This window comes from Dermacentor variabilis, chromosome 4, assembly GCF_050947875.1.
Source record: "Dermacentor variabilis isolate Ectoservices chromosome 4, ASM5094787v1, whole genome shotgun sequence".
NCBI classification, from domain to species: domain Eukaryota; kingdom Metazoa; phylum Arthropoda; class Arachnida; order Ixodida; family Ixodidae; genus Dermacentor; species Dermacentor variabilis.
In genome coordinates this window covers 223,642,564-223,668,808 of record NC_134571.1, presented here as the reverse complement: position 1 = coordinate 223,668,808, position 26,245 = coordinate 223,642,564, and the positions used below count along the sequence as shown (strand labels likewise).

Sequence of the window (26,245 nt, the reverse complement as noted above, 5' to 3'; positions counted from 1 at the left end):
AACATCATATACTCACCAAATCACAATATGGGTTTAGAAAGCACCTTTCAACAGAATTCGCACTCTTAGAACAGAAGGAATACATACTAAAACAATTTGAACATAACAGTATAGTCTTGGGTATTTTCATTGATTTTACAAAAGCGTTTGACCTTATAAATCATGTATTAATTCTCCGGAAGCTTGAACGATACGGTTATCGCGGGCACGCAGCATCCATAGTCAAATCGTATCTGGAATATCGCCGACAAGCTGTAAGTGTAAATGGCTTCATCTCACAAACTCTCCCTGTCCGCTGCGGTGTTCCGCAAGGAAGTATACTCGGTCCATTTCTCTTCAATCTTTATATCAATGACATCGTCAATGTATTTCCCCTCGCAAAATTTATCATATACGCAGATGATACAAGCATATTCTTATCCGGCGAAAATGCCAATGATCTAATAGATTCAGCAAACTGCATGCTCAAACACCTAGACAAATGGACACAAAAAAATGCATTGCAAATTAATGTGAGCAAAACAAAAGCAGTTGTTTTTCGGGCCAAGAATAAACAAATTACTCTGACAAAAGAAATATACTTTAAATCTTGTCCGCTAGAAATAGTACCCCAGTTTAAAACTCTAGGCGTTGTGTTTAACCAGCAGATGTCCTGGGACGATCATGTGGCCCACATTACTTCTAAATTATCACAAATAATTGGTCTGCTCTATCGCAACCGTGAAATCTTACCCTCTTGTGTTATGATGTTAGTTTATTACTCTTTATTTAATTCTCGCCTTAACTATTGTAGCCTTATCTGGGGAACTACAACACAGGCAAACCTGAACAAATTACTTGTATTACAAAAAAAAGCAATGCGGATTGTTAAGAGATTACCGAGGTTGCATCATACAAGAGAAATATTTTTACAACACAAAATAGTTCCAGTAACAAAAATCTACGACTATCGCCTCAGCCGAACACTTAAACAAGAACATTTAAACAAAACATCTTTTATTCAAGCTCTTTCAGGCCTGAGAAGGCGTGAACAAAGCTACAACACAAGAAATAAGGATATGTGGGAAATTAAAACATTTCGAACAACATATGGGCTACAAACGTTAGAACACCGGCTTCCACAACTTCTTAATGACCTATTGAGACAGGATATAACACTTCAATATGCCACATTTCAGACACTCTTGGCTTACTTTCTTTCCTAAACCTTTTCTTGTTATTTCTTTATGCAACTAAAGCCAAATCGTTTTACAGAAGTATGGTGTTACTCGTTGTTATTTCTGTTTTTTTCTGTTAAAGTGCCTTTGCCATGTCATTGCATTGTGTAAACCATTAAAAGCCTTCTTCTTTTTTTTTTTAAGTTATGTACCAGATGCAGCCTTTATGTAATATGTTTATATATTGCTCTGTAGTGTAATGTGACCGCCGTGGGCAGTGCTTCTTTTTGTGTATTTTCTTTTTTCTGACTTTGTATGCTACTGCCAAATAAGGGGGGCCGTTGCTCTGTCAAGCTGTTGAAAGACAGCTTTTACTTCGGTCCCCCTGCATCATCATGTATGACGTGATGGTCGAAATAAAAATACACTTACTTATACGACCTCGCATAGTCACGCCGCACAACGTTTATAAACATATAACCGCTAATGCCGTATGCTTGGACCATGGGGTATATAGAACAAATATATCCGTAATCCAGCGCCTGCCACTGTTTAGGAAGCTCGCGCAGTTCGTAAACAGTTCCTTTGCTAGACAAGCTTAATTCAGACTGTAAGGTATGCTGCTATCACTTGCCAAAACTATTTTATTCAGGGGCGGAAACCTCATCCATCGAACCAAGTAGTCACGCTATGTAACCTGCAGCGAACAGTTCGAACACTTGTCAAAGTATAACATCACAGCTCCTATCGTAGCAGAACGGTACCCACGCTGTTACGATCGTCGCGTATGTTTCATGGCTCCTAAACCGCAGCTTAGAAATAGAGGATAATACTGCAACAAGGTCACATCAGTGATTGGAACATTCATTAATACACAATTGATGTCCGAGGCTGATTGTAGGCTCAAATATGCGCGCACACATCGCGCTGCGTGTTCCGTCCACCTCAACGCCAGCAGAAATTCCGGCCATCACGCCTTAAACCACTTCAGCACATCTCATAGAACCGTATACCCCATAGAAGACGCACGTCATACTAAACAGACCGCACGACCGCGAAAACAAACGTCAGAACCTACCGCCGAGCGTATACCTGCCATGCAAAAGACCGCTTTCACCCAAGCCAGTATGGCGCTGCTCATAGGCGGCGCCACTGCGTTCGCAATATGGCGGTGCCTACGAAAAAACGGTCTATAATTAGTTCCTTTCATTCGGCCTTTTGACAGAAGGGCGTCTTTCGTTTTCCAATGTGCGAATTTTACTATTATTGGACGATTTCGATCTTTGGTATGTTTTCTTAAGCGATGTGCCCGTTCTATATCTGTGGGGTTGATGTCGGTTTGTAAATGATTACGGCAGATCTGAATTATTAATTCTTCAGACTTAGTAAATGTTTCATTTGTAGTGGGGTCAGTAATTCCGTGGAAGATCAGGTTATTGCGGCGAGATCGGTTTTCGGCGTCGTCGAAAACGTCGGCGTCGTTGTTTCAGTTGATGTCTGCAGTATTTCTATGTCTTGGCGTAGAGGCATGAGAGCCTGATAATGGGCCTCTAAGTCGTTCATGCGCTTATTCAGGCCACTGATTGTTTTGTCTGTGGTGGTCAGCTGCAGTTTCAGGCCCTTTAGCTCCTGCACAAGTGTTGTTTGGCCTGCGGTTAGTTTCTGCAATTCGGCCAGTACAGTGTCAAGGCTGGCAGGACCAGGGTTAGTCTCCACGTCACCGGATATGATTAGTAGCAGACGGATGACATAAATGCACGCAGTGGTAGTCGCGACGCAGCACCGTGGGCTCGGAAGCTGTACCAGAAGATAATTGCTTGATTTTTTTAGCAAAAAGTGCATATGTTTGACTAACCTGCATGGCGAAAGCAAAGCGGTTAGCGAACTGCACCAAGGTACAGTCACCGGGCCCACCGAGCTGCGTCGACGGTGGTTGTTGCTTTATAGGTGGTAGGGCTGTCGATGGCGATGAATCTTTCCAAGTTGGCTCCAGGACCGGTAGGTGACGAACGGTGAGGCAGATAGAAATGGCGATACGTGGAAACCAGGCAAAGGATTGCACGTGGCCGCTCCGTCTTCTTGACAAGGGGAAGCCTGCACTGACGACGCACTCGAGCATGTGCATGCCAGAACAGGAAGCAGCAGGTTGGTGATGAGATAGACGACCATCTGCATGGCGAAAGCAAAGCGGTTAGCGAACTGCACCAAGATACAGTCACCGGGCCCACCAAGTAATCATAGGTTGTTTGTCCATCCTTTGTCGAAGTGTATCTGTTTTCAATAAGCATGTTTAGTTGCTTTCTATACACATATTATTTAGAAGTGTATCGCGGCTCACTTGCTGCTGGACTTTGTAGGGGGCGGAGCCTTGTCAAGCTGCAGTTAACGGCATTTTCAGTCACTCGCATATTTCTAATGGCGAAATAAAAGCTCATTTGATTGATTGACACTGTTGAATTTGATGTGCTTTCACCCTGCGTGTGCTACGACATCTGAGCCCAGCTGGTTGTATGTATAAATATATTGGGCCCTCTACTCTGAGATAAAAACAGAAGCTGAGACCAGTCGGATGACCATGTCATGGCCCTTTTAAGTGTAAAGAATTACGACGGTCATCTGTCTGTTCAGTATTAGGAGTGTTGCAGAGCTTTTTTTGACTGATTCTTAGAGCACTGAGATAGGGATGTGCGTGAAATAACAGAGCCATAAGCTCCCAGGTGTAATGGTGAAATCTTTGTTAGCACTGCGGCTGTCAACCTGTCAGATAAAGAGACGACCTTTTTGGAAGCAGCTGTAGGACGTGTTGATCAGGGATGACGCTTTTTTTCCCCCCATGACCAATAAAAGTGAATTTTCCATAAATAAATATTTGAACTTAGAGCACTGTGGTGTTCATGCCTCCCTTATGTCCGTTTCTGATATATGCTACGAAAGCATTATCCAAGTGCGAATGCCAACACGCCCAACGCGCCAAGTTGTTTATTCTTTAGACTCAGTCATTTCAAAAAGGCGTTGTGTTCAAATTGACGCCAAAGTGTGTCGTATCGCTTTTCCAACTGAAGTCTGTCCAGACATCAAACCCATTTACCAGACGAAAATGCCGCATCGTCTCGGTTGACCCCCTTACACACCACGTGGAAACCGCAGCCTCCTCTTCGACTGTTTGCGTAGCGGTCTTTTTGCTGCGCTCCATTATAATTCGCAATAGCCCATCGCGAACGGTACGCTATCAGCGTGGTTGTTACGCTAATGCCTTCGAGAGCTACCGTGTCAGTGCATTTCACAGTTCGGTCATTGAGCGCCGTATCTCCCACAGACCAATGGCACCATCAAAGGAACGCGACACTCCTTTCCATGCACGTGCCCTACAACCACAATACCTGGGACAGCGCCGTTGTCATTCTTCACTTACAGCGAGGCGAAGTGGGTGAAGCAACAAACGGCAAAATACAGTCTCTCGTAGCTTCCGTGCGAAAGATTGTCACGAAACTTTCTCGATGCGTCCCAGTTATGCGCTCTGCGTGCGATTCTGTATCAAGGACCACGTGTCTTGTCCAATCAGTCCGTAGAATAGACATACCTTGCATCGCAACGTCGCTCGAAAGAGCGGAACGACGACTATCACGAAGCTGTCTCGTTCACCAAAGGCGACTTGACTTGGTGCTCTTTTTGAGCCAGAAGCGTCAGCGCCCAGCATTCAAAATTAAAATCGGGGCGGGGGGGGGGGGGTGTTTCGTGAGAAAACCGCCATCCTTTTATGAGGCACGCCGTATCAATTTAGATCACATGGCATTTTCTTTTTTACACGAGGGTTCTTACAGGGATGGTGCAACGGTGTTTTTGCAATTCGACGCCATAGAAATGCGGCCGCCGCAGCCGAGATTTGATCCTGTGACCTCGTGCTTAGCAGCGCATCGCTGAAGCCACTAAGAACCACGGCGGGTAGTGCGCAATGTGCCGACAGTTGCAGTCGCAGTCCCATTCGTCGTTCCCAACGTTTATTACCTCACATACGTAACTAACGGTCAAACTCTGTATCAGCATGGCCCCATGCTTGCGGTTGCCAGAGCACGAGTGCCCGGGATTCATTGAGCAGGTGTTTTATACAGTGAAATGGAGCAACGCTCCTCAGATGATCATGCTACGATATACAGAGAAGTGGGACTACGCCCCCTTAGCTTATCATGCACAGCACACGTGTCAGACGCGATACATCCTCTTTCGTTACAAGAAAGAAAATAAAATAAACAGCGCAATTATTTACAGATTTAGTACAGCGATGATTCCGAAGAAAAAATTATAGGGTTTTACGTGCCAAAACCACTTTCTGATTATGAGGCACGCCGTAGTGGAGGACTCCGGAAATTTAGACCACCTGGGGTTCTTTAACGTGCACCTAAACCTAAGTACACGGGTGTTTTCGCATTGCTCCCCCATCGAAATGCGGCCGCCGTGGCCGGGATTCGATCCCGCGACCTTGTGCTCAGCAGCCTAACGCCATAACCACTGAGCAACCACGGCGGGTGATGATTCCGAGGTTACACGCTTATAACGAAAGTAAAGCACATATATATTGACACAGCGTGTTTAGGAAATCTGTTCGAAGTTCTGATCATACTGTCGGGGTGGTCTTGCTTGCCCCAGGGACCTCCTCGGTGCTAGTGCAGGCGGCGACTTGACCGAAATGTCTGCAGTTGCCGTAACACTGGCTGGCGTTGACGGCGCACTGCGGGACATGTCCGCGGCTGTCGCAACACTATTACTCGGCGCTGCGTCGTCGGTGCGATGAGCAGATGTCGAGCACTCTGGTTCCGCGTCGCTACCCTTGGGAATTAAGTCACGTTGAAAGGTCTCCCCAGTCGGTAGTATGTGTTTGCGACTGCTCCGAAAGGACCGCCCCTCCGGCGTGATCACATGGTAACACCTGGGGTACGTCGACGGTTTCAGAACCTGTGCTCTCGTGGCCCACGTGCCGGTCTGGGTTCGCACGACATCACTTTCGTGGAGCGGAGCTAGTGTCTGCGCGAAGGCTTGAAGCTGACGGTGCTTGACAACTTGGTGGGCTGGTCCACATTCGAAGGCAGGCAGCAGAGTTCACAGTTGGCAACCTTGGAGGATCTCTGCTGGCGACCGGCCACATTCCAAGGGGAAGTCCTGTAAACCAAAAGTGTCAACCAGAAATCATATTTAGCTTCGGCTGTTTTATGTATGAGTCTCTTCACCACCTGTACCCCCTTTTCCGATAACCCATTGGAACGTGGGAATCCCGGACTTGAGGTAATGTGTTTGAAGTCGTAAGTGTGCGAAAACGTGTAAAATTCTCTGCTAGGAAATTGGGGACCATTGTTGGAAAGAACCTCCACTGGAATGCCATAACGGGCAAATATAGCACTAGTCGCTTCAATGACTGTCCTGGCTGTAGTGTCTCGGAGGTATTTTACTTCTGGGAAGTTAGACAAGGCGCCACAGACGCACAGGTAGGACTTGCCGCCGTAGTGGAATATGTCGATTCTTACGCGATACCAAGGCTGGTCCGGAACGGGACGCATCACAAGTGGCTCCGTGGGCTGGTTATACGCATACTTTTTGCATGCAGCGCACATCTGAGCGAACACCTCGATTTCAGAGTTCATGTCAGGCCAGAAGACGAGACCTAGCGTTACATTTGCCGATTCCCGGACCCAGAGGAGTCCAAACTCATTTACTACCAATAAAGTTTTTCCGTCTGTCTGTCCTAGATGATCCTCGCGAATCCTGCGCAGTCTCTCGCCTCATACTGCTAGGAATTACGACCTCGCACCCCTTGAATAGGACACCTTTAATATGATATAGCACCGATGAAAATGGTTTCAACGGACCGTCTATTGGCTCATTGGTTATTAGGTTTTGCAGTACCAATTTCATGTAACTATCTTTCGCTGTTTCTGCTGCGAGGCGCTGCCATGTTTAGTCACTGATGAGTGAAGATACCGTACCCACGGCGTGCACTTCTACGTCAGCGGTGCCAACCACATCCGTGTCCAAATTGCCGAGCGCTCGAGATAGCATGTCCACGAGCAGCAAGAGCTGTTTCCCTGGAACGAATTGCAGGTCGAAGTCATATCTGAGCAATCGCATAAAGAAACGTTGTAGCCTGGGTGGCATGTCACCGATTGTTTACTTACAGATAAAGAAAGGCCGGTGGTCGGTCTCAATGACGACCTTTCGGCCGTACACAAAGTGATCAAATTTTTCGCAGCCGTATGTAATAGCTAGCGTTTCTTTTTCTATTTGCGAATACCGTTTTTCCGCTTCTGAAAGTGTTCTCGATCCATACGCGACCGGTTTCCAAGTATCGTGGCCCTGCAAGAGTGCGGCGCCTACGCCACTGCGTGATGCGTCACACGAGAGTTTTGTTTGTTTTGCTGGGTCGAACACCGACAGCAACGGTTGACTACTTAAGGTGTGGCATATCTGACGCCATTCTTCCGCATGATTCGGCGTCCAATCAAACACCGCGTCTTCCTTGATTATGCTGCACAAAAGCTTCGTCCTTTCTGCCAGTGGTGGAATAAACTTGCCTAAATAATTTACGACTCCGAGCATTCTCTGCGCGGCTTGTCACGCGGCTCTGGAATTTGGAGCATAGACTGAACGAGGGCAGAACTCGGCCTTATTCCTTCTGCAGAAATTACGTCCCCTAAGAACTCTATGTCGTTGACTCCAACAACGCATTTGTCAGGGTTGAATGTTAGCCCTACTTTTTCTGCAGTTAGCACCAACCTACGTAGTTAGTCATGCCCTCGCCCTGATGAGCCCCAAACTAATATGTCATCGACATATACCTTCGATCCTGGTACAGTCTCAAAAATGTCGTTAAGGGCCTTTTGAAACACTTCCGATGCTGACAATATGCCGAAAGGCAATCGGAGAAAACGGTAGCGGCCGAAAGGCGTCGCGAAAGTGCAGATTCTCGACGTTTCGTCGTGAAGCGGAATCTGGTAGAAACCGGAATTCGCATTTAGGCGATTGAACACTTTAGCTCCTGCGAGCTCGGATTCAATGTCCTCTCACCTGAGCATTTCGAAGTGTTCTCGTCTAATGGCCTCATTTATCTTACGCGGGTCCATGCACACGCGTATTTTACCGTTTTTCTTGCGCACTATGACAAGAGGGCTTACCCATTCAGTAGACTCAGTCACCTTCGCGATTATGCCTTCCCGATCCATGCGCTCCAGCTCGTGACGAAGCTGCTCTTTCAGGGCCATTGGTACTCGACCCGCCGGCTGGACGACTGGGAGTGCTCCGTCGCGCAGGGCCATGCGATAGTGACGCTGGACACAGCCTATGCCAGAAAAACGGTGGCGAGATTCATTCACAACTTTTTCTGAGCTGCTTTGCGACACGCTGTGTACTTGTCGGGATACTAGTCACCTGGTCTCGCACGCCTGCAGACCGAGAATTGCTTGGGCTCCCTTGCGGACAATGAAAAATTCTGAGTGAGAGCGTTGTCGCGCAGCGTCACTTCTTGCCTTGCGGTTCCCAAATGCTTGACTCCGCTTCCCCCGTAGGAGCGTAACACCGCACTGCAGGGATTCGACTGTGGCTTCGGGTTTATCTGTTCGTACAGAGCTGAAGGTAGCAGGTTGGCCTGTGATCCAGTATCTAATTTCAAATCAGTTTTCCTCCCGCCTTCGCTTTTACCACCCAGTGTGCTCGGCTGGTCTTATTACCGACAGCGAGAATTTGAAAACGATCTTCACTACCTTGCAACTCGCCTACTTGCGGTTTTGCTTTGCAACATATAGCGAAGTGGTTTTTTTCCTTGGCATGCACGACATCTTCGTCTGTAAGCTCGGCGTTTTCGTGGTGCATGCGCCCTTGCACAACTTTGAAATGTGTAACTTTTGTGCTGCTTTACTTCTGAAGCACGACGTTTCTTGGGCATTCCGTCGACTTGCTTTTGTTCTCGCATCCAAATTGCCTGGTTCGCTGCTGCTACTTCAGCTGCCTTGCAATGTTCTTCTGCCTTTTGCAGCGTCAACTGGTTGTCAGAAAGAAGCTTCTCTCGAACCTTGGCGTCGTTTGTGCCAAAAACAATTTGGTCTCTGATCATTGACTCTGCTAGCCCACCAAAGTTACACGCTCGTGCTTTCGTCTTCAGATCTCGTAAGAAATGCTCAAAAGACTCACCGGGCTCTTGCGTTCGGCTACGGAACAGGTAGCGCTGATGTACATCATGGACTAGAGAAGCGAAGTATTCGTCGAACTTTTTGATTGCTGCGTTGTAATCGTCCTTTGAATCGTCTTCAGTGAAGCTGTTGTAGACCTCGATGGCTTCCTCTCAGTAGCAACGCAGTTTTTGTCAATGCTTCTCTTTTCTTACTCGCTGGTTCCGTTGCAGTCAGAAATAGTTGAAACCGTTGCTTGAACAGCCCCCAGTTCTTGCCACCTTCAAACCACAGCGGCTCCGGTGGCTTTATGAAATCTATGCTGGCAGCCTTCGAACGGCGACCTCGGCGACTGCTATCCTTCAGACGAGCAAATGTGGGCAGGGGCTAGATACTTCTGACACCATGTATCAGCATGGCCGCATGCTTGCGGTTGCCAGAGCACGACTGGCCGGGATTTATTGAGCAGGTGTTTTATACAGTAAAATGGGGCAACGCCCCTCAGATAGTCATGCGACGATATACAGAGAAGTGGGACTACGCCCCTTCAGCTTATCATGCATAGCACACGTGTCAGGCGCGATACGATACACTCTCCTCGAACTCTCTGAGGTATCGCTCCATGGCAAATAACCGGTGGTCAAGCTGAAATCAACTCACCCGCATTGCCCGCTTCAACCGATTTTACCATGCATCTGCCACCGGCTTAATGTATAATGGATGATAACAGTTGTAAGAGGAGGAATAGCTCGCGAACTCTCGTGACCTGCCCCTACGATCGACATTAACCGTTTCTCATAAATATGCCACTGTTTACTTTCCTATGTGCTTCGCATTCTTTATTTCTGTTGGATCACTGCCTTTCGTGAATAGGAGCTGTTCCACAACCGTCGAAATAAGCTAACCAGGTAAATAACATAGTGTCCCACAAAATATCGACCCTTGATAGCACGCTTGTCTGCAACCCTCCGATTTTCTCTGGGAAGAAAACAAAATATGTCCGTACAGCTTTGCAAATGGGTGATCGGACAGTCACACGCGATTCTGTTCAAACTATCATTCAGTACCTATTGAGCCCTGCGAGCACATCTTCAGTTGCCCTAATTTCGAGCGCTTCAGCAAGCGTGGTCCAGAGTCAAACGAAGCGCGCATGTACAGTGACTACGCAAGAGAACCGCTCAATAGGCCACTCTATGAAACAACTTCCTGCGGCTTCTGTTCTAACACATTCCTCGTCCTTTCAGCGCTCTTCCACTCGTTCCCGCAGTTTCCGGATGATTTATCAGCATACGCCGATGGGGAAATTACAATATGATTGCGCGCTGAAGAAAGCAGCATCGCCCACCCCCACTACAACGCCATGTGACCACACGGCCACTCACCCACGCCGTCAACACGTTCGAAGGTCGCCCTCATGACCGGTCAGCCGCCAGTGCGGAAGAACGCCGGCCCCACCCACCGAGCGAATCCCGCGAGGGGCCGCTCGCGTCTGGCTCGCTCCCTCGCCGCGCCTGCCTCGACGAAAGGGGCCCCGGCACAACTCGGTGCAACCTGTTGGGGCGACGCAGCTGCCTGACCTCGGATGCTTGGTGCACGGTGAGTCTCGGGATAAGCTCCGTTAGCGCGACCGCTCTGGTCGTTCGACGGAATGCTCCGCGTCGCGTGTTGCGGGTTTTCGGGGTGCTCGTAATACAAACTTTGCGGCGTGGTTGGGACCCATGTGCCTAAAATATTTCCATTCTACCAGAAATCTGCGCTCTTCTGGCTGCGACGCACGTAAAGTGACGCCAAGTGTTATTCGTGGCAGAAGACTCCAAATGCTCTGACACCAACAAAGGCAGCATCTATGCTTGCGTGATGTGTTAAGAACTTCAAGTTTTGATCACTTTTTTTTTTTATTTTTTATGTCGACGCTTGTGCTGTATAGTAAAATAACTTTCACTCAGTTTAGCTACACTCGATTGCTGCAAAACATCTTAGGGTGATATGTGCCACACTCTCGATTCCCTTAACAATCTGTCCTTTGTGACTGTCTCATTACAGAAAAAAGAGGTAAACGATATACGAGTTGAAATACATAAGAAGAAAACATGAGTTGTATTCTTTCGTTTCTCATACTACTGTGTAGCCTTTCATATTTGCTTTTGACGTATCAGTATCGAGTTACTCCTCCGGATGGTGCTCTTTTTTACCACCTACATGGCACGTCACCGAGCACATACATTTCACGCACTTGCGAGAGTTGCATTATTGCAAAGACTAAGTGGCTTCAGCTGGAGACCGCGCAGTCGTCTCGAGTGACATACTCCCTGGCTCTTCCTGGTTTAGCAGCCGGGTTCCTCAAGGCGTGTAAGAGCGCGAGATGTTCTCGGGCGGACAAATATTTGACAGTACACCGAGCACACTTGGTTTCGGCAGCGGCGCGTGAGGGCGGCCGTTTTCCTCCTGGGACAGCGTGGCCGCGAAAGCGGTCACGGGGCCACGGAGCGCCGTGGCCCGCAATCCGACCGAGTGACGCAACCGGCCTCCCCCGGAAGCGAGCGGGGGAGGGCCGCTGGCCTGGCTTTATCGGAGGCAGACATCGTCGGGCACCGTTGCTGTTCGGCTGGGCCGACGATTGCTCTCTGCTTGCATAACATTGCTCGAGGCAGCAACTTAACGAGGCCACAGCGGTCGAGATTATTGGTGGCAATGCACATACGGCCAGGCGCGTAACTGAATCATCGCCAAATGTGCACGTTGGCTTCGCAAAGCCGACAGGCAGAAAAGTTTCGTCTACGCTGGTCCAATGCCTCTCGGCGCCGTATCGTGGAGCTGCGTATCGTGCGACTGCAGCCCAAGAGCACCAACCGAGTGACCTGCTCAACGCCTTCATTGGGTGTCACACGACTAGAGAGGGCAAACAAGTGCGTGGGCTTCACTTGCAAACCGGGCTTTACTTATCTTGCACGTGCGTGCCTGTGTGCGTGACTGACGACGCGTTCATTTCGTGGCTCCATCACGGGTTACTGAATTTGTTTTTCAGGTGCGATAATTTCACTGACTGGCCTACAGGTCTTAATTTGGAAGCTTTCGCGAGAAGGCGTTGCCACAAATGGAACATCCTGCACTTTTGCACTATTTCATCTTTTTGAGCTTCAGCACCTCTGGCATTCAGTCCTATCAGCGCAACCTAACGATGGTCCCAGTTTTGCGCATGCTCAGTGGCAGCAATGCACAAGAATGATTACTTGGCACATTGCGTCACGTTATCGTGCTAGTTGTCTGGTAAGCCGACAAATGGAGCCTCTCTAATATGTATATCGAGTCTCATAAATGGAGCCATGGTGAAGCTACAATTTATCCTACCACTGCAGATTAGCGATGAGCACCTGTTTGCGAAGAATGGGGAAACCTGCCAAGCAGGTATGAACTTCATGCCTACAATTTGCATCCGTCTAGAAAAGTGTGGCAGCAGAGATTCCTGCCCAATAATGTTTGACCAACTATCCCGTTCCAAGTAGTGGTTAATCGCAACGAGCAGCTAATGTCTAAAATGTTTCGTCAAGCGCGAACTTTAAGAAGGAAATGTTACTTACTTCGCGCACCCTGTTTCCCGCTCTCGGTATTTTTATTAAATTGCGACTGCGGGCAGAAATGACAGCGAGAACAATACCTCTTTCCATTTAGCAAAGACAGCAAGGTTAAGGGGCGCACCGTTTAATCTTGCATCCGTGTATAAGCCGACGTGGTTGCAGTGGCTGCGGTGTTGGGCTGATACACTCTAAGAAAAAAAGGACTAAAAGGGGTAGTAGGGAGGTTAGTCCTTTTGGGGACTAACTGATTTGCCACAACCATTGGTCCTTTTGGGGACGAACTTCATGACATGGGATGAACTGTTACTCCCCATCGCTTACTCCTTCGAGGACTAACAGTTGCCCTTGTCCGATGCTCCCCAAGGGAGTAACGGTAATTCGGTCCGATGCTCCGGAAAGGTGGAATTAATAAAATTAGGCATCTATACCCTAAAAAAATTAATGAGCTGAAAAAAAAAAACGTGCCCGACAGTAGGATTCGAAATCGCGTTCTATCGCTCACAAGTCAGGTACTCTAACCACTTCACCACGCCGTTTTTTTTCTTTATTACATGGAAAAGAAAACTGAAAGTGTATTACAAAGTGAACACAACTACACACTTAAAACTCAGGCAAACACACACATGCATCCAACAAGTGCATCCAGTCTGGCGGAGGTTCCTGCGCAGCGTATACGCACTTCTTACATAAGCAGCACTTTCGCGAAAGAAGGACTTTGTAGATCGCGGGCTTTCGGCATGGGGGTCACAGTCTACTTTTCCATAGGCTATGTAAACCAAGTACTATGAACATGTCATAGGGAGGACCACCCGTAACCTTAAACGGAAGAAACCTAATTGTATAGGGAGTCATGTCAATGTCCTTTTTAAGCGTCCGTTGGAGAATGTCCCAAAAGAATACAGCGTCCCTACAGTCTATGAAGCAGTGATCTATGGTTTCGGCACGTGGACAGAGCCGACAGTTTGTTGACCACGGCACATAGCAACCCCTCGAATTCAACTAAGTTTTAACAGGGAGTGTTTCCGAATGTAATTTAAAGAAAGATCTTTTTACTCCAGGAGGTACACACATTTTTCGGACGCGCTTACGTACATCCTCATAAGGTCGGCTTAAATAAGGTGCACGATACAAAGGACCTGGGAAAATAGAGTCCACCAGTGCCGCAGAAATTGCTTTTCGACTCGCAGTGAACACATACTCCAGGCTGAATCTAACTTTCAAGAAAAGAAATGTGTCCACAACCTCCTTAAGAAAGCTCCAAGGAGCCTGTGGGACATCTTTGGCATTTGATGACACTACTATATTAGGGATATAATGAACTAAACGGAGTTGCAACATTTCACGCAAGAATGGATGGTCATTGTCTCGAAAGAAAAACAGGCGTGAAACAATTTGCCTGATGAAGAGGTGGACTAATCCTAGACCACCACGTTCAAGAGGGAGGAACAGATTGTCACGCCGCATCGATTCACAACTGGAACTCCAAATAAATGTTGCAAATACGCGATGCAGTGCCTGAAGGCGAAGTCGTAAGCAGTGCAGTACTTGCAGCACATACATAAGACAGGAAGCTAAGAAAACGTTACACACTTCAGCACGAAAGAACATTGACAAATTCCGCCCTCGCCATGAATTCACTTTACGTTGAATTTTGCCAACTTCTCCCGACCAATGAGCGTTGCTATTTCTATACTGTGAGAGAGGCACACTTAAATAACGCAGATCTTCTTTCCATTGAATGCCTGCGTAATGTGATGGCATTGTGGCCCATAATGCAAACCAAAAACCTGAACTTTTTTCGAAGTTAACGCTTGCACCAGAAGCCGCACAATATTCTTCTGTAATTGCAAGAGCAGTCTTCACACTCTCTTTATCTGTACAAAAAAGGCCACGTCGTCTGCATACGCAAGAACCAGAACCTCATTAGTCAGTAATTTAAACCCTTGGAAATTTTGTTCTTTAACAATGCTCATACAAAGTGGTTCTAAATACAAGCAGCAGAACAGGAGCGGTGACAAAGGGCATCCTTGTCGTACTGATGATGCAAGCCTAATCGAATCGGAGAGAGAGCCATTCACTATCAGCCTCGCTGAACCATTAGCATAACATATCCTGATACCTCTAAGGAGCAGGGACCCGATATTTATATGCTCTAGTACAGTAAACAGGAATGAGTGATTTACTCTGTCGAACGCCTTAGCCAGATCTAGCTGTACCATTGCCACCTGTCCAAACCCCTCAGCTATACACACTCTAGCACCGATCTCGCAACATCAATGTTCGTCTGAATGGACCGGCCCCTGATGCCACATGTTTGATGATCACCGACCACAGATCTTATTACAACTTGCAAACTGTTAGCTAATACCTTAGCAAAAATTTTATAATCAACATTGCATAAGGAGATAGGCCGATACCCGTCAACTTTTTGCAATTTAGTCTCATCATCGGTTTTGGCTATAAGGACGGTGTGTCCTTCGTACATTGTGGCGGTTAGGTACACTACTTCCAAGGCCTCACGGTACACCTGAAGTAATAATGGTGATAAGAGGGAACGAAAACACTGATAAAATTCGGCAGTAAGGCCATCGGGGCCGGGCGTCTTGCCTTTCGCTAACGAATCGATGCATGCAGTTACCTCATTAATATCAAGGTTTTCATTTGTATAATTTTAATCATCCTGATTAACTGGGGCAGTAACGATACAATTTTTTGGCAGCATCTGTATCCAATGGCTTATGGTCTCGAAATTGTTTGTGATAATGCTCGAAAAACGCTTTAGTTATTAGAGTAGGCTCATTAACAATGATTCCACCATACTCTATATCTAGCATTTGTTTCGACAGCGCGTGTCGGCGTTCATCACCTAGGGCCCTACTGCAAGGCTGTTCTTCCAGAAAACGCTGCTCTCGCGCACGCACTAGTGCACCTCTGTATTTTTCTGCGTTCAAAGTTTAACTGTTCCTTGACCTTATAAATATCATCAATATATTGACCCGAATGTAGGCATTCAAGCTCATGCAATTCACTCAGAGGTTTATAGAATGATTTGTTATTATTCTTTTTTTCGAAGGCCAATATTGATGATTCCTCGATAGCCATCATTTTAACTTCCCTGTTTGAATAATTCCCACACAGCAAAGAGTGGCAAGTCCTTGCAGCATGACACATGAGCTATAAGCTCAGTAACACGGTTTTAGAAACTCTCACGCGAAAGTAATTGGTTATTAAACTTCCACAGCTCTCAGCACATACGCCGACTTTGATACCGACGGCTGCCAAACGATGCTGAGACTAGGCAATGGTCACAAAGAATATAGGGTGCACAGTGTAACCATAAATAAGAGGTAGTGCGCTAACTGAAACCTAAATTCGATCAAGTCTTGCATGCGAGGTGCCCTGGAAGTGCGTATATCGACATCCTTTTCATTTTCCCCAATGTCCACAAGCTGAGAATCACATATCAGGCGTTGCGATGCATCACTACTTGGATCATGTCTCAGTTTCAGTGACGTACGATCTTGCGTGTTACATACACAATTAGTCTCCAACTAGGACCAACGCACGATCAGTACAGAAATGATGTTCTAGAGATAAGAAGCACTCGCGTTCACGTAACTTGTTCGGAGCATAAACACACACAAATATAAAGCTCATACCACTGATATCCATATCACAACAGATTAGGTGCCCTTCCCTATCAGTAAACAAATGTAGCAAATCACATGGTAAATGTATTCTAACAAATAACATACAGCCTGCAGAAACGCTGACTGCATGGCTGACACAAACATTATAGTCAGATAGGAATGAAGATAGGGCTACTTCTGTGTTTTCGTCGGATTCAATCTTTGTTTCTTGGATAGCAGCAATATCTAATTTTCTATTGCGTAACAAATGAAGAAGCTGTACTTGCCGTCGCTTACTTCGTAAGCCACGGACGTTTAAAGTACCAAAATGGAAGGGAAGAGCGCCCGTCATGATTACCTATGTAGGTGCAGCGTCTAAACACTGCTCCAGAGGTGCACCACTCCCTTCTTGATGAGGTGATGCACTATGGACCTTCTGGTGCACGTTAACTCAAGGGACATCTGTAGGAGTAGGCGTTCCCCGGAGCGGTTTTGTCAACTTTGACACCTTGGGAACGCGAGCCTCTTTTCCCGAGGGCGATGGATTGTCAGATGGCGCTGGACGCTTCTTAGCGGCCTCGCACATCGATCCAGATTCCACTGACGGTGGGCGATCTTGAACTGGTGGTGATTCTGCCCATGACACAGATGGTTCGTCGTCAGGCGCCTTAGTCTCATCCTCGCTCGCAGGCTTCTGGCTGAGGCTAATGCAGCCGATGACGGCTTAATCTGTTCTTGTCGATGAGTCTCAGGGAGTGTTTCTCCAGTTGCGTCCCCAACTTCGCTCACGTCCATGAGATGATCGGTGATGGTATCATCCTCAGCTGGTCTATTTCTACGAAGCTTGTCAGCGTAGGTTCCGACGCATGCATTTGCAGGGTGACTGTAGCGGTGACAGTTACTGCAGCGTGGTGTTCGACATTGTCGCCGGATATGCCCACCTCTGTTGCACCGGAGGCAAAGTGGTGGTCGGTCAGGTACCAAAATAAGGCACTGGTGGCCGTATATGCTCAACAGATGTGGCAGATTACTGGCAGAAACGCCATCTTTCAATGTGAACGCTACGTCTCGGTTAGCCATTTGCCAACCCTCCATGCCGTCACACCGCCACATTTCTCTCGTGATGGACTGCACTGTGCCATATGGCTCTAGCGCTTCAACAATCAGTCTCTGTTCGAGGTGTGGGGGAAGCCAAAGAAGCTTCATCTTGATATTCTTGCATTCCGGGTCAATGACAGGGCACTTGAGGCTCTTCACCAACAACTCGCCTTTGTCGACAAGTTTCTGTTTCGCGATGCTATTAACACATGTCACCAACCACAAATGGCTCATCTGGTATTGTCCAGCGCCGAGTATGTCAGTTGCATTTAGCACTGAAAGGAGAGCATCGCGAAAGTCCGGGGCTGGATACGGCCGCCCTGCCAGGTCAGCATGCAGGAAAACTGAATTGAGGACGGTGTTGCCAGTCGGTAGGCGAGGAAGACCGACTTTATAATTACCGGAATCGGTAGATGACGGTGGGTGTGATCCTCGGCCAAGGGCCGATGCGTTTGACGTGCAGATATACCGAAATTGGGATAACGTAAAATATCTGACACTGGAAGATGACAGAAATGACAAGTGTTGGAAACCTGTTATTGCTAGGTTTTTATGCAGTTTGGAGATCCCGACTGATTACGTCCTAGCACTAGAAAACGCAAAACCCGTGTGGACGCAATTTTGTGATGCTTTTGCGTATACAAGTTCGCTGCTGGGTGGCGAAGATGAGTTTAGCAAGCGATGGCAGGTGTGGCAGAAGCGCCGGCAGCAAAGATGAATACTTATATAGATGTGCAATTCTCTGTGTATGTGTGTTAGAAAAGCTGTAAAGAAAGAACGCTTCCGTGCATGGTACCTGCTATGTAAAAAAAGCAAATAAAAGGAATTAAGATGGCAAAAAAAGTAAACGGCGTGGTGAAAGAATAGCATCGTACCGTAAGGTCGTCGGCGTAGGCGAGGACTTTCACAGAAGTATCTGCGAAACTGAAGCCTGTTAGGTCGCTGTCGTTTAGAATTGTTCTGCACAGGGGTTCTAAGTACAGAGCAAAAAGAACTGGTGACATGGGGCATCCTTGCCTAACGGATCTGTTGAGCTGTATGGTGGGAGTTGTTTGTCCGTTGATTACCAGTCGCGTCGTCGCTTGTCTGTAGCAGACACCAATATATTTTAGAAGTCGGTCCCCAATGTTGCAGGCCTTAAAGGGATACGGACACAAAATCTGAACATTTTACGATAATACAGAAAATGGGTCCTCAGTGTGCGAGTACACCGAAAACAAGTAGTCACTTCGCTCATTTTTCAGCGGATGGCTTTATTTTTGGCGTTTTTGTGAGCGCGCGCAACGCCGCCCGGCCCAAGCGAGTTGGAAGGCGTGACGTCACGGCACCCTCAACGGATAGCCAGCCGGCCGGCCGCGGTCATTCGAGACGCGCCGCCACCGCTATCGCGAGCATGGATTCAGGTTCTGGTGCCTCTACCAGCTATGAGTACACGTCTGTAGATGAGGACCGTTCCAACTTAGCAAGAAATATAACCGCTTACGGTTACGAGCCTTCCACGTCAAGCGGCGAAGAGCAGGCGGCCTTGAACGTGCCGGTCAGGCAGTCCGGGCCAGCAACATGGTAATTTTTTTTTCTAGTAAACTTGAAGTGCAGCGGCAGCAGTTCGTAAAGTTATGTTACGTAGGATGCAAAATGCCTAGTTTCGTGACCCGCGTTGAGGCAGAAAGGCAGCTATTACGGCTGAATCGTAGGTAGCGTAGCTCATCGCTTTGTGCTTACCTACGCTGTCGGCTTTCGACCGCTGCACACTTCGTTTTTATGCGACGAGGCACGGCATTTGTAGAATTTTCCAGCCATTTCATAGCCCTGTGTTTACGACTACTATCACATTCACGCCATTAGAAGCCATTTACTGGTTGAACTCGCTGAGATGGGCGGCTGCGCTAGGGACCCGTCGACCAGATCACTTAATAGCTACATCGATTCTGTGGCCATAGAGAAAGGAAAGCCTTTGGCTGTGACATTTACTAGGGAAATGCTGCGCGAACAACCAAGTCATGAAACGCGACGCATGATCATGCAGAGACCTATGAAAATGCGTAATTTTTTGCTTGAGCTTGAAAAGCAACGTGTGAAAAGGCAATGTAGGTAAATGTGCTGCGCCTTTTAGGTTAGTACACATGCATGCTGTTGTCTGGCGTTCATTCACTGGCTGTGTTTTGTATATTTGATCAATTAAAAGAGCGCTCGTATGCTGTCGCTCAATATTAGACGCAGCGAAAGTGTATACAACATGACTATTTTGTTTTGTGACAAAAACATGCATCCGCAGGGTGAACAATTTCTGTCACAACCCGAGAATATCTGTTTTTGCACAGCCAATGAAAGGGTAATTTCCCTTCTTTCAACAAACGCTCCTGCGGTCACCGCTACGGCTACATGCATACAGAAAGAGAGAGGGTCTGTTGCCAGAACAACAAAAGGTGGCGAAGACCGCTGAGAGTTACGGATGCATCACTAAGCACCCGCTCTTTGAATCGTATTGCCTCAACAGGAGCCTTTTGAGCGGTATGCCAAGGCTTTTGAGCACAGCCGGGCTGGTCGCATAATGATCGTTGATGAAGTGGTCCGCGCAAATGACGCCATTTTTTAGAAGTCTCCATGCTGGGTGTGGTGGCTGACAGGCACGTATGCAAAGTTTACGCATCTTCTCGTCTCTGGGAAACGTGCGCGACGGCGTGTCACGACCGATAATGCTGTTATAATAGCCATGGGCGCAGTAATATTTGGGCATTTTCTTCCGCCGCGTGCGTCAATACCGATCGACGACCGTGCGAGCACGCGTGTAAGACGCACCACCTGCATGGAGCGCTGACGGGGATAATGTTTCAGACGGACCACGTGCGAACATAGCCGATGGCGATAAACAAACCCTGGAAGGGACCGACACTCCGGAAAGACTGCGCCGGCTGTAGCTGACCTTGGCCGCGCGCGCGGGGGTGTCATGACGTCAAATTTCAGCTTCTCCCGGCGGCCGCTTGGAGGCAAGGCGCAACAGAAAATCGCAAAATAAAGGTGTTTCTCGTTCTTTTTTTCTAAGCAGCTTGTTGTATTCGTCATTTTCAACAGTTCAACTTTTGTTCTGACGCAAAAAACCACCCACCAACTTTTGTGTCCGTATCCCTTTAAGCAAGTTGAAGAGAAAGTCATGTGTTACTCTATCGAAAGCCTTGCTCAGATCCACTTGCAAAACCGCTGCCCTGGATCCACCAACGGAGGTAGCTTCGCACAGTATCCTCATAGCATGCAGGTTATCACTGATGCGACGTCCTTTGATGCCATAAGATTGATGGTTGCCTATAACTGATCTGAGGGCAAAGTCCAACCGTCTAGCTATAATTTTAGCAAGTATTTTGTAATCGGTCGTTAAGACTAATGGGGCGGAAATCGCTCACTGTCGGCCTTGCCTTGATTGCTTCTTTGGCAGTAAGACAGTAAGACCTCGGCGCATAGGTGGCGGCAGCAATCCTCGTTTCAAGGTGTCATCGTACACGTCGCATAATATTGGGACTAATTCCGGTGAAAATTTGTTGTAAAAGGCAGTGCTGAGTCCATCTGCTCCTGGTGATTTTCTTGGTTTTAGCTTCTGTATAGCCCATTCTATTTCGCTTTCTGATATTGGCCTCGAGCTCCACCACTGGAAAAGCTGGCGCCACCGTCGGCGTGACGTGCTAGGAGGGATCACGTGGACATAGCGGCCGCGTCGGCTGTTTCGGGCGCGCCGAAGCGAGCTCAAAACGAGAGTTTAAATTCCCTCGTACCCTGCGGTCCTCATTTAGTGGTGAGATTTGCCCGCTTCGAGTGTCTCCTTTACAACGCTTGAAAGCACTACAATAATAGGTAGTGGCTGCCTTTGAAGGCGCACAACATGGTAAGCTACTGCTCGGTGCCGCAATGCCGAACGCACGCAACGGAGCACGGTGTCAGCCTTATTCACACGTAGCCGCAGGACAAGAAGCTGTGTGAAGCTTGGCTCGCGAAACATAAAACCGGCAAACAGTCATCGGCTACAACTCGGGTATGCAGCAAGCACAGACGCGAGGAAGATTTCTGCTACGGCGCCCCGTCTGCGATGTCCTGAAAACGCGCACTGAGACGCTCACCCGAGTCCGCTGCCCGACTAATATCATGACAGTTTGGTCTATGAACTTGTCGATGCTATAGATACTGGCAAGTTCAGTGGAGTGGAAAGGCAACGGTAAGAAGCACATTTAAAAAAAGCATGGCATATGGTCATGTTTGTGTTATGAATTAATGCACTGGATTACAAAAAAGGAGCAGCGGATAATTGCACGCTGAGAACACCGATAAACATACAGTGCGACGCAACTCGAGAAATAGTATTGAAAGGTCAAATAATTTAGTAGAAAAAAAAGATTGAATCGTCGCGACGGCACATCACAGTCCCCGTAGGCGTCGAAGTCTCTACAATGAAATTATTTTTGAACAGCTCTGACAGCGCCCACGCAATAATGGTTGCTTGTATACTGTCAAATGCTCATATTCTGCGGCCTAAAGCTCATGGCACGGTGCGAAAACGCGCGCGCGGAGAAAGCGAAACAGTGGGCGGACAAGCATGCAGACGCGCAGTCGGTCGCTGCGAATCTGCGCGATCGCTTCATTGAGGCTTCATTCTATTACGCTCCATTTAGTTACACAAACACTATAAGAACATATTTCAGATAGTTTGCTCTCAGCGTTTACCTACCTTTCACGCAAGAAGCCGGTTCGGGAGACTCCATCGCGGCGACCGCGCTCAGTGGCGTTCACTGTACGTATTCGGTAAAGAGATAGCGTCTGTAAACGATTGTGTGCTTTCAGTTTGCCCAAGATTATTATTTAGACAGTAAGAAACTTCTCTCGTTTCGAAAGTACTTACAGAAATGTCCGGGAGACCTCGCGCGTGGTGTTTTCAGTGAGCGCTGACAGCAAAACCTATGAGGAGCGCGCCCCGTGATCCCTCATACTACGCCAGCGAGGCGCTTCCGATAGATGGCGACTCCGTAACTCCTCGCCGCCAATTCACTCATCCGTTTGCTGTTTTGTCTAATCATCTATGCAGTTTAACGTTGAGGCATATTTTTGCAAGAGTTCACGCTCGCATGTGTTACTTCCGTATTCGAAGAGGTCTTTGTATGCTTGAGTGAAGGCAGTCTCGATGTCGTTTTGTGATTTGAGAATACTGTCTCCGCTCTGTATTGCTTCTATTCTGTTTTTCATGCCACGCTGTCTTTCTTTTGTCTTGAAAATCTTGAGCGGTTCCTCATCTCTCTGCTGTGATTCCGTCCTAGACCGGATCATAGCGCCTTTATATTCCTTCTCCAAGATTGACAGCAGCTGGCCTTTGCACTCTTTGATATCTTCTGTGAGGGTACCCGGGTGACAGTTTTCGGCTTCGATTAGATTTTTGAGAATTCGTATCAAGCTCAGCTTTTCTCCCTTCAATGCTGCTTTTTCCTGTCCTTTTGCAAGTAGAAACATCTTACATTCTTCCTTCATCTCTTCCCACAATATCGCGTCTACCTTTCCTACTTTCGTTTTTTTTCCTTGATTAGATTGCTAATGCTGCCGAATATTCCTTTTTCATCCAGCAGACTCTCATTCAGCTTCCACAACTGCCACTCTTTGTGGCTCTTTCTTGTTATTTCCTTTTCTTCAAATATGGCTTTGACAAATGCATGATCTGAGAATGCAACAGGTTGCACCTTATAGCGCACGTTGTACGATGAGAGGTCACTAGACACGTAAAACCGATCAAGCCTTGAATGACAGTCCCCTTGCCAATGTGTAAAATCGTCATTATCTCCTGGCGCAAGCTCGGTAACATCTTGCAAGTCATAGCGCAATTATCTGTATTTTTACTAATGAATAAATAAATTATGAAATTATTATGAAATTATTATTAATTATTATAGTCTCTCAAAAGCTTCCTGAGCTCTGCTAGGCTGGTATCTGGAGATCGCTTTTTCGAACAGTCTGAAGCACGTAAAACACAATTAAGGTCTCCGGCAAATATGGTACGGCATGGTGAGTCGACATACTGCCTCAGGCCTTAAAAGAATTCTTTTCGTGGCGATGCGTCATTCGGAGCATGAATGGAAACAAGCTTGTATGGTTCATTCCGGTATACCAAATCCACACTACATACACGGCCGTTTCGGTCCTTGTCCCACTCGGGGTACACTAGTACCGCTGAGTGTTTCTTTACCAAAACTGCCGTCCCTCCACTGTAACCACAAGCAGGCGAAAAATGAAACGAGTAATGGTTGCGAACAAAGTAGTCCATCTCTTCCAACTGCACACTCGATGAAAATTTTGTCTCCTGAATAAACGCAATGTCAACATTTTCTTGCAGGAGCAGATTTAGAAACCACTGCTTCCTCCTGCGTGCGACCAAGCTCACGCAGTTAAAGGTTGCTAGCTTTAAGTAAGCCATAGTGATAAAACTGCCGATACTCCGGCCAGTGGTGCATACCTTTGAGTCGTGATCTTTACAGGTCACAAGGAGTGCTTGTGGCGTTTTTCCACGGGCGGTATCCGAGAAGCCGTGGTAACACGGTTCCTCTTCATGGCCGCTTTCGATTTTGCTTTTTGCACCATGCTTCTCATCTCTGTAATGCTCCCTGACGTGCCTTCATCCTCGTCCGAACCAAGCTCATGCATCCTTGTAGCCCTATTGCTTGCGTCCTCCTGCTGAGACTCCAGGGAATGGTACGCCTCTGGCGTCTCCGCTTCCATTGGAAGGTACGAGGCTTCAGGCGCCGCTGGCGTCTTGGGACGTTCCGCTCCTAAATCTGCAATCTCTGCTTCTGCCGCAGATACTGCGTCGTCAGACGCCACGGGCGTCTCCGGGCGTTCTAGTTCTGCTGGGTAGATCACTTTAGACGCCGTCGGCGACTCCACAGGCACTGAAAGGCACGGAACTTGAAACACTACACTGCACTTTTCTTCGGGCTCCCCCGAGATGTTATCCGTTGTTACAACTACCACAGCCTTCACTGGAGAGTCGGCCTCAGCTTCTTTCTGCGTGGTTTGTGTTGCAGGCTCAGGCACCCACGAGGCAATATTAATGTTACGAGGCTGTAAAGTTTCTACAGCTTCATCTTCGTCCATGAGCGCATCTGTGTCGTCGTTCTCGCCGTCTTCCCGTGTCATGGTAGCGTAAGTTTTCCTGCAGTCGTCACCTTCATGACCAAATTTGCGGCATGCAGAACACCGCGGCATACGACAATCCTTTCTTATATGGCCCGATTTCTTACATCTCAGACACAGGAGTGGTCGTCCAAGCACAATTACAAGAGTGTTTCTGCCCTGAATACGAATCTGATGCGGGAGTGATTCGACAGTAAATCCGCGTTTCAGTCTCAATATCACCGACCAAGATGAGGTTTGCGCTCCCTGGAATTTTCCAGTCAGCCACGTTTCTCTACTCATTACTTCAATTTTTCCATATGGTTCCAACGCTTTTCGAACGGCGTCGTCACTGATATGGTAAGGAAGCCAGTGAAGTTTGACTCTCACCTGACTGTCGTCGGGATCGATGACAAGGCATCTTTTACCTTTGATGCGCAGTTCCTTTGCATCTACGAGCACTTGTTTTGCGGCCATGGAATATGTCGTTAGCGCCCAGACATGATTCATCCGGTAGGCACCGATCGACGCTTCATCATTGACTACTTGTAGGCGCTCAATTTCTTCTTCGAAATCGTTGATTCGGTAGCGCCTGGCAGACACATCACAATAAAGAAATACAGTGTCCAGGGAAGCGTTTCCAGTTGGCAGTTGGGGCAGAATAACCTTGTAATCCTCAGCAGATACAGTAGAACCACGGCCTGAAGCCGCTGACACCGCTCGGAGAGAGCGCATGTTCCCAGCGTCCGACGCGCACGAGAGCCGAAGAAGGAATGACGTCACCGCGCCGCTGGGTTGGCAAGACAGGATATTTAGACATGGTTAAGCATGCGAAGTGCGCCAATATAAAAGCGACTCCGCACTTTGTGCAAGCTATGCAGTGAGAGTCTAACGTTCAGTGCACTTGCAACCATAAGTGACTGCGGATAGAAATCAGCCCGAGTATTCTGAGGGTGATTTAAACTGAGGCACCACGCCGCGCATACCTGTAGCGAGTTCAAACGCAGCACCGAAGGCGACAGAGAAGGCCAATTCCTCTGTCGCTTAGCGTGTCCCGTTTGAGCGACAGAGCGCTTCAGTTCGCAACCTCCTTGGAAGGGAAGGAACTTAGGTACTATTGACCAAGAAAATCTAGCCGTCTACCAATGACTTGCGCGTTTAATGTGCCCACTTATGGTGTGCGCACGAAGGGCACGGCTCTTCACATCCCAGCCTTCAAGTTTCACGCAATTTTCTCACGAAGAGGCAGGGTGCTGCTTTGCATGTAGTTCAATAGACAATGCACGAACTTCGAACCATTCACGATTTATAGACAATGCCGTTTTCGCCGCGTCGCTCCGTGACACGGACGAAAACAGCGAAGTGCCTGGGGAGTAACTGTTGCCGTTCGTCCTCCCATTGCTCTCTTTCCGACCAGGGACTAAATACTTACTCTCCGAAATTTGCACACGGCACGCACATTCATGCAGTTAGTCCTTTGAGGGACGAAAGCGCCCTTTTTA

The 26,245-nt window shown here is 47.8% G+C and overlaps 1 protein-coding gene across 3 annotated transcripts in view; it reads left to right on the top strand.

Annotated features, from left to right (window-relative positions):
* The window catches only part of LOC142580129 (putative fatty acyl-CoA reductase CG5065), a 182,656-nt gene that overhangs the window by 12,950 nt on the left and 143,461 nt on the right, over window positions 1–26,245 (top strand). The window contains exon 1 of one of the 3 annotated variants that reach the window (XM_075690950.1): window positions 10,641–10,903. The exons of 1 other annotated variant lie outside the window; for it this stretch is intronic. The gene's annotated coding sequence lies outside the window, so the exon portion shown is untranslated. Of the gene's footprint in view, window positions 1–10,640; window positions 10,904–26,245 lie in introns of those variants that run through there. One more of the 3 variants, XM_075690949.1, reaches the window with a different exon arrangement.